The following is a 6,992-nucleotide window of genomic DNA, read 5'->3' as shown; positions in this document are numbered from 1 at the left end:
GTACTGTGCAATCTACTAATAAAAGTTTCAATCAATCAATCAATCAATCAAAAGTTGACGGGGTCCCAGCTGATGAGGGCTTTCTGTGCCTCTGTAGAGAGCATGAACACAACTCCCTCTGTGTGTGACGCCAAGTCTTCTGGGTGTCCAGAGTACAGTATGGATTCTCCGCTCGCCAACTTGACCTGCCCTGACTGGAGCCATCTGGTTTCACACAGACCAAGGAGAGATAGTCTGTACCTCCTCATCTCCTCCGCGATTACTGCCGTCTTTCCGGCTGCGTTCATAGTTCTCACGTTCCATGTAGCAATGTTGGTGGGTCGTCTAGGGTTCAGAAGCTTCGGACGCCTTGCGGTTTTCCATGTACATCGTCATTTGCTCTTTGGTGTGGGGCACTGAAGAGGCTTCCTTTCCAAGACATTGGGGTTTAAAGTTTTTCATACATTTTTCTGTAGCATAAGATATTTTTTACAGGTTTGGGTTCCTAGCCCAAAGCCCAACCTTCCACCAGTACTGGCTTCCGGAGTTTTGTTAGTCCCCTTCCCCTGACCTATTGTCCTCCAGGCAATGGATTACAGTCTCATACCACGTGAGACCAGGCCGGTTTTGGGTCGTGTACCAACTCCTGTTACTGTGTAATGAAATGTCATACCATCAGCGTGAGGCAAGCCTCCTCTGCTAAACAGACATCAAAAGATGACAAAAATCCCAAATATATTACACTTAATACATCCATTCATACGTTCTATTACTTGTAATATATTTTCATGTAAAAAATAAATAAATCTCACTTTTAAAGTGTGGCGACCATATCTATGGTGGTGACTTTTATTTGATTTGTTCTAGCAGCAACTTCCTTTTGGTCAACTTCCTTTGTTTTTACTTGATCGAACTGTTCATGCAAGTGACGTCGAGGCCACATTGGGGCCACATTAGGGGCCAGTACGCGTTTACACTGGAGTCTGGTAAAAATCACATTTTACTTGCTCTGATTTTAAAAAATCCGATTTGGATCACTTTGGCCTGCAGTGTAAACGTAGTCCTGATGTGGTCTTAATCTGATGTGAAAAAAATCAGATTTGAAGCACTTTGGAGTGTTTAGACTGGCAAAAAAAATCTGATCCGTGTCAATTGAGGGCAAAACAATTTGATTTGGTGTGCAGTGTAAACGGGGCCTTATTCAGTCTGGTGTGTCCTAATCGAAGTGAAGTGAAGTGAATTATATTTATATAGCGCTTTTCTCTAGTGACTCAAAGCACTTTACATAGTAAAACCCTATATCTAAGTTACATTTAAACCAGTGTGGGTGGCACTGGGAGCAGGTGGGTAAAGTGTCTTGCCCAAGGACACAACGGAAATGACTAGGATGGCGGAAGCGGGGATCGAACCTGGAACCCTCAAGTTGCTGGCACGGCCACTCTACCAACCGAGCTATGTCCTAATCGAATGTGTGGTATGACTCCGAACTTTTTTGTGCTCCCCCTTACAGTTCTTTCCGCTCCTACTGTGTTCTGTATTGCATATAAGTGTCTTCCTGTTGTACTTGTGTCCCAAAGTAATTTCCACGCTAGTGGAGATTAGATTCTTACCACGGAGTGTGGTAAGAATCACATTTTACTTGCAGTGCAAACAGGTCAACTTCCTTTGTTTTCACTTTATCGAACTGTTCATGCAAGTGACATTGAGGCCACATTGGGGCAACATTAGGGGCCAGTACGCGTTTACACTGGAGTCTGGTAAAAATCAAATTTTACTTGATCTGATTTTTAAAAATCAGATTTGGGACACTGTGGCCTGCTGTGTAAACGTAGTCCTGATGTGGCTTTAATCTGATGCGAAAAGATCAGATTTGAAGCACTTTGGAGCGTTTAGACTGGCAAAGAAAATCTTATCTGTGTCAATTGAGGGCAAAACAATTTGATTTGGTGTGCAGTGTAAACAAAGCCTTATTCAGTCTGGTGTGTCCTAATCAAATGCGTGATATGACTTCGAACTTTTTGTGCTCCCCCTTACAGTTCTTCCCTTTCCTATTCAGTCTGGTGTGTCCTAATCGAATGCGTGATATGACTTTGAACTTTTTTGTGCTCCCCCTTACAGTTCTTCCCTCTCCTATTCAGTCTGGTGTGTCCTAATCGAATACATGATATGACGCCAAACGTTTTTGTGCTCCCCCTTACAGAGCGTTTAGACTGGCCAAAAAAAATCAGATCTGTGTCAATTGAGGGCAAAACAATTTGATTTGATGTGCAGTGTAAACGGGGCCTTATTCAGTCTGATGTGTCCTAATTGAATGTGTGATATGATTCCTACCTTTTTATGTGTTTTCCCTTACAGTTCTTCCCTCTCCTATTCAGTCTGGTGTGTCGTAATTGAATGCGTGATACGATTCCTACCTTTTTTGTGCTCCCCCTTACAGTTCTTTCCGCTCCTACTGTGTTCTGTATTGCATATAAGTGTCTTCCTGTTGTACTTGTGTCCCAAAGTAATTTCCACACTATATTACACTACCTATATCCATTCATACATTATATTACTTAAATGTATTTTCATGTAAAAAAAAAAAAAAAAAAAACACTTTTAAGATGTGGCGACCATATCTATGGCGGTGACTTTTATTTTATTTTGTAGTAGCAGCAACTTCCTCTTGGTCAACTTCCTTTGTTTTCACTTTATCGAACTGTTCATGCAAGTGACGTTGAGGCCCCATTGGGGCCAAATTAAGGGCTGTGTGCATTTACATTGGAGTCTGGTAAAAATCACATTTTACTTGCAGTGCAAACAGTCATCTGATAAAAATCCGATTTGGGACACTTTGGCCTGCTGTGTAAACGTAGTCCTGATGTGGCCTTAATCTGATGCGAAAAGATCAGATTTGAAGCACTTTGGAGCGTTTAGACTGGCCAAAGAAAATCAGATCTGTGTGAATTGAGGGCAAAACAATTTAATTTGATGTGCAGTGTAAACGGGGCCTTATTAAGTCTGATGTGTCCTAATCGAATGTGTGATTTGATTCCTACCTTTTTCTGTGCTCCCCCTTACAGTTCTTCCCTCTCCTATTCAGTCTGGTGTGTCCTAATCGAATGTGTGATATGATTCCTACCTTTTTGTGCTCCCCCTTACAGTTCTTCCCGCTCCCATTCAGTTTGGTGTGTCCTAATCGAATACATGATATGACTCCGAACTTTTTTGTGCTCCCCCTTACAGTTCTTTCCGCTCCTACTGTGTTCTGTATTGCATATAAGTGTCTTCCTGTTGTACTTGTGTCCCAAAGTAATTTCCACACTAGTGGAGATTAGATTCTTACCACGGAGTGTGATAAGAATCACATTTTACTTGCAGTGCAAACAGGTCAACTTCCTTTGTTTTCACTTTATCGAACTGTTCATGCAAGTGACATTGAGGCCACATTGGGGCAACATTAGGGGCCAGAACGCGTTTACACTGGAGTCTGGTAAAAATCTAATTTTACTTGCTCTGATTTTAAAAAATCCGATTTGGGACACTTTGGCCTGCTGTGTAAATGTAGTCCTGATGTGGCTTTAATCTGATGCGAAAAGATCAGATTTGAAGCACTTTGGAGCGTTTAGACTGGCAAAGAAAATCTTATCTGTGTCAATTGAGGGCAAAACAATTTGATTTGGTGTGCAGTGTAAACAAAGCCTTATTCAGTCTGGTGTGTCCTAATCAAATGCGTGATATGACTTCGAACTTTTTGTGCTCCCCCTTACAGTTCTTCCCTCTCCTATTCAGTCTGGTGTGTCCTAATCGAATACATGATATGACTCCGAACATATTTGTGCTCCCCCTTACAGTTCTTTCCGCTCCTACTGTGTTCTGTATTGCATATAAGTGTCTTCCTGTTGTACTTGTGTCCCAAAGTAATTTCCACGCTATATTACACTACATATATCCATTCATACATTATATTACTTAAATGTATTTTCATGTAAAAAAAATTAAAAAAAAATCACTTTTAAGATGTGGCGACCATATCTATGGCGGTGACTTTTATTTTATTTTGTACTAGCAGCAACTTCCTCTTGGTCAACTTCTTATGTTTTCACTTCACCGAACTGCTCATGCAAGTGACGTCGAGGCCCTATTGGGGCCAAATTAAGGTCTGTGTGCATTTACATTGGAGTCTGGTAAAAATCACATTTTACTTGCAGTGCAAACAGTCATCTGAGAAAAATCTGATTTGGGACACTTTGGCCTGCTGTGTAAACGTAGTCCTGATGTGGCCTTAATCTGATGCGAAAAGATCAGATTTGAAGCACTTTGGAGCATTTAGACTGGCCAAACAAAATCAGATCTGTGTCAATTGATGGCAAAACAATTTGATTTGGTTTGCAGTGTAAACGGGGTCTGTTGTGTCCTAATCGAATGCGTGATATGATTCCTACCTTTTTATGTGCTCCCCCTTACGGTTCTTCCCTCTCCTATTCAGTCTGGTGTGTCCTAATCGAATGTGTGATATGATTCCTACCTTTTTATGTGCTCCCCCTTACGGTTCTTCCCTCTCCTATTCAGCCTGGTGTGTCCTAATCGAATGCGTGATACGATCCCTAGCTTTTTTTGTGCTCCCCCTTACAGTTCTTCCCGCTCCTATTCAGTTTGCTGTGTCCTAAGCAAATGCCTGGTATGATTTCGACCTTTTTTGTGCTCCCCCTTACAGTTCTTCCCACTCCTACTGTAATCTGTATTGCATATAAGCGTCTTCCTGTCGTACACGTGTCCCAGAGTAATCGACACGCTTGCAAAAGACATCGTTTTAAACAAGGTGCATGGACATTCACCTCAACAAAATATGTAACAAGTAAAAAGTCGGACTGTTGTGCAAAATGGCATTAAATGCAATCTACTTCTCCGTTTTATCCGCCCGGAGAACAACACCAGCCCCACATTTTCCGGCTATCATTACCAGTAGTGCGCTAATGTAGACACCAAAATGCTTCTTCTACACAATGAAATGTTTGCACGAGTGTAAAAACGCACACTCCAGTGAACAAACAGCGCGACACGAGTGCGCGTGGGGAGAATAACGTGTACTTGAGTACGCGCACACGGGTGTTAGTGTAATTACAAAGTGCAATTCAAATAGGATATCAACATGTTTGCTGAGGCTCACGGTCCTTTCAAAATTGTGCCGCTCCTGCATTTTTTAGGGCCAACAAGCTCCGGAGAATAGCGCATGTCTCAGCAAATGTGAGAAAATGACATGAGGGGGTAATGAAGTGACTGAGATAGGAGTGCTACGATGGTTTTTTATGATGTGTTTTCCTCCTCGGGATGCACTTTTTACTGCACACTTTCATGCGTTTCATTACCTCGTGACACAAGTCTTTAGCCCTGACGCTGACTCTTTTTTTTTTTTTTGCGCTCTGGTGGACATTAAAGGCGCTGCACGGTTGACTTGAGCGAGCTACGTTTTACGCTACGGGGCGGATCCACTGTGATGACCTGTTGGCCTCTGTGATGTCTGTTTGTCTTCTTTACAAGCAAAAGATGTGACACGGGCACCGAAAGCTGCTGGAAAATAGAGTTTTTTTTATGTTAACACACCATTATAGAAGTCCATTTGTTACATGTTGAAAAGACTAAATGCAAAACCCAAAACCAGTGAAGTTGGCACTTTGAGTAAATGGTAAATAAAAACAGAATACAATGATTTGCAAATCATTTTCAACTTATATTCAATTGAATAGACTGCAAAGACAAGATACTTATTTTTTGCAAATATTAGCTCATTTGGAATTGGATGCCTGCAACATGTTTAAAAAAATACTGAGGAAAGTTGAGGAATGCTCATTAAACACTTATTTGGAACATCCCACAGGTGAACAGGCGAATTGGGAACAGGTGGGTGCCATGATTGTGTATAAAAGCAGCTTCCATGAAATGCTCAAACATTCCCAAACAAGGACGGGGCGAGGGTCACCACTTTGTCAACAAATGCGTGAACAGCAACAATTCTCAACCAGCTATTGCAAGGAATTTAGGGATTTCACCATCTATGGTCCGTAAAATCATCAAAAGGTTCAGAGAATCTGGAGAAATCACTGCACGTAAGCGGCTAAGCATCCCTCAGGCTGTACTGCATCAAAAAACGACATCAGTGTGTAAAGGATATCACCGCATGAGCTCAGGAACACTTCAGAAAACCTCTGTCAGTAACGACAGTATGTCGCTACATCTGTAAGTGCAAGTTAAAACTCTACTATGCAAAGCGAAAGTCATTTATCAACAACACCCAGAAACGCCGCCGGCTTCGCTGGGCCCGAGCTCATCTAAGATGGACTGATGCAGAGTGGAAAAGTGTTCTGAGGTCTGACGAGTCCACATTTCAAATTGTTTTTGGATGTTGTGTCCTCCGGAACAAAGAGGAAAAGAACCATCCGGATTGTTATAGGCGCAAAGTGTAAAAGGCAGCATGTGTGATGGTATGGGGGTGTATTAGTGCCCAAGACATGGGTAACTTACACATCTGTGAAGGCACCATTAATGTTGAAAGGTACATACAGCTTTTGGAGCAACATATGTTGCCATCCAAGCAACGCAACAGCGTGGCTTCATAGTAATGCAGGTACTAGACTGGCCTGCCTGTAGTCCAGACCTGTCTCCCATTGAAAATGTGTGGCGCATTATGAAGCCTAAAATAGCACAATGGAGACCCCCGGACTGTTGAACAACTTAAGCAAAGAATTCCACCTGAAAACTTCAAAAATTGGTCACCTCAGTTCCCAAATGTTGTGTGTGTCCAAGTTCAAGGAAACGGCAGGCTGTCTTCTTTTAATGGATTTATTACAATCTTTGTAAGCTGGGTAACGTTTGCTGTGGTCTGGAACACCATGGCACACAAACAACTATGATAAATGCAGCTAATATTACATCCAGATAATGTGAGACATGCAAATATAAATCAAATACACAGAGGACATAAGTAAAGGAAATTAAATGAGCTCAAATATAGCTACAAACGAGGCATAATGATG

This window comes from Entelurus aequoreus, linkage group LG11 (assembly GCF_033978785.1).
Source record: "Entelurus aequoreus isolate RoL-2023_Sb linkage group LG11, RoL_Eaeq_v1.1, whole genome shotgun sequence".
In the NCBI taxonomy this organism is placed as follows: domain Eukaryota; kingdom Metazoa; phylum Chordata; class Actinopteri; order Syngnathiformes; family Syngnathidae; genus Entelurus; species Entelurus aequoreus.
The sequence above is the reverse complement of the archived record's forward strand: the minus strand, read 5'-3'. Positions refer to the sequence as shown.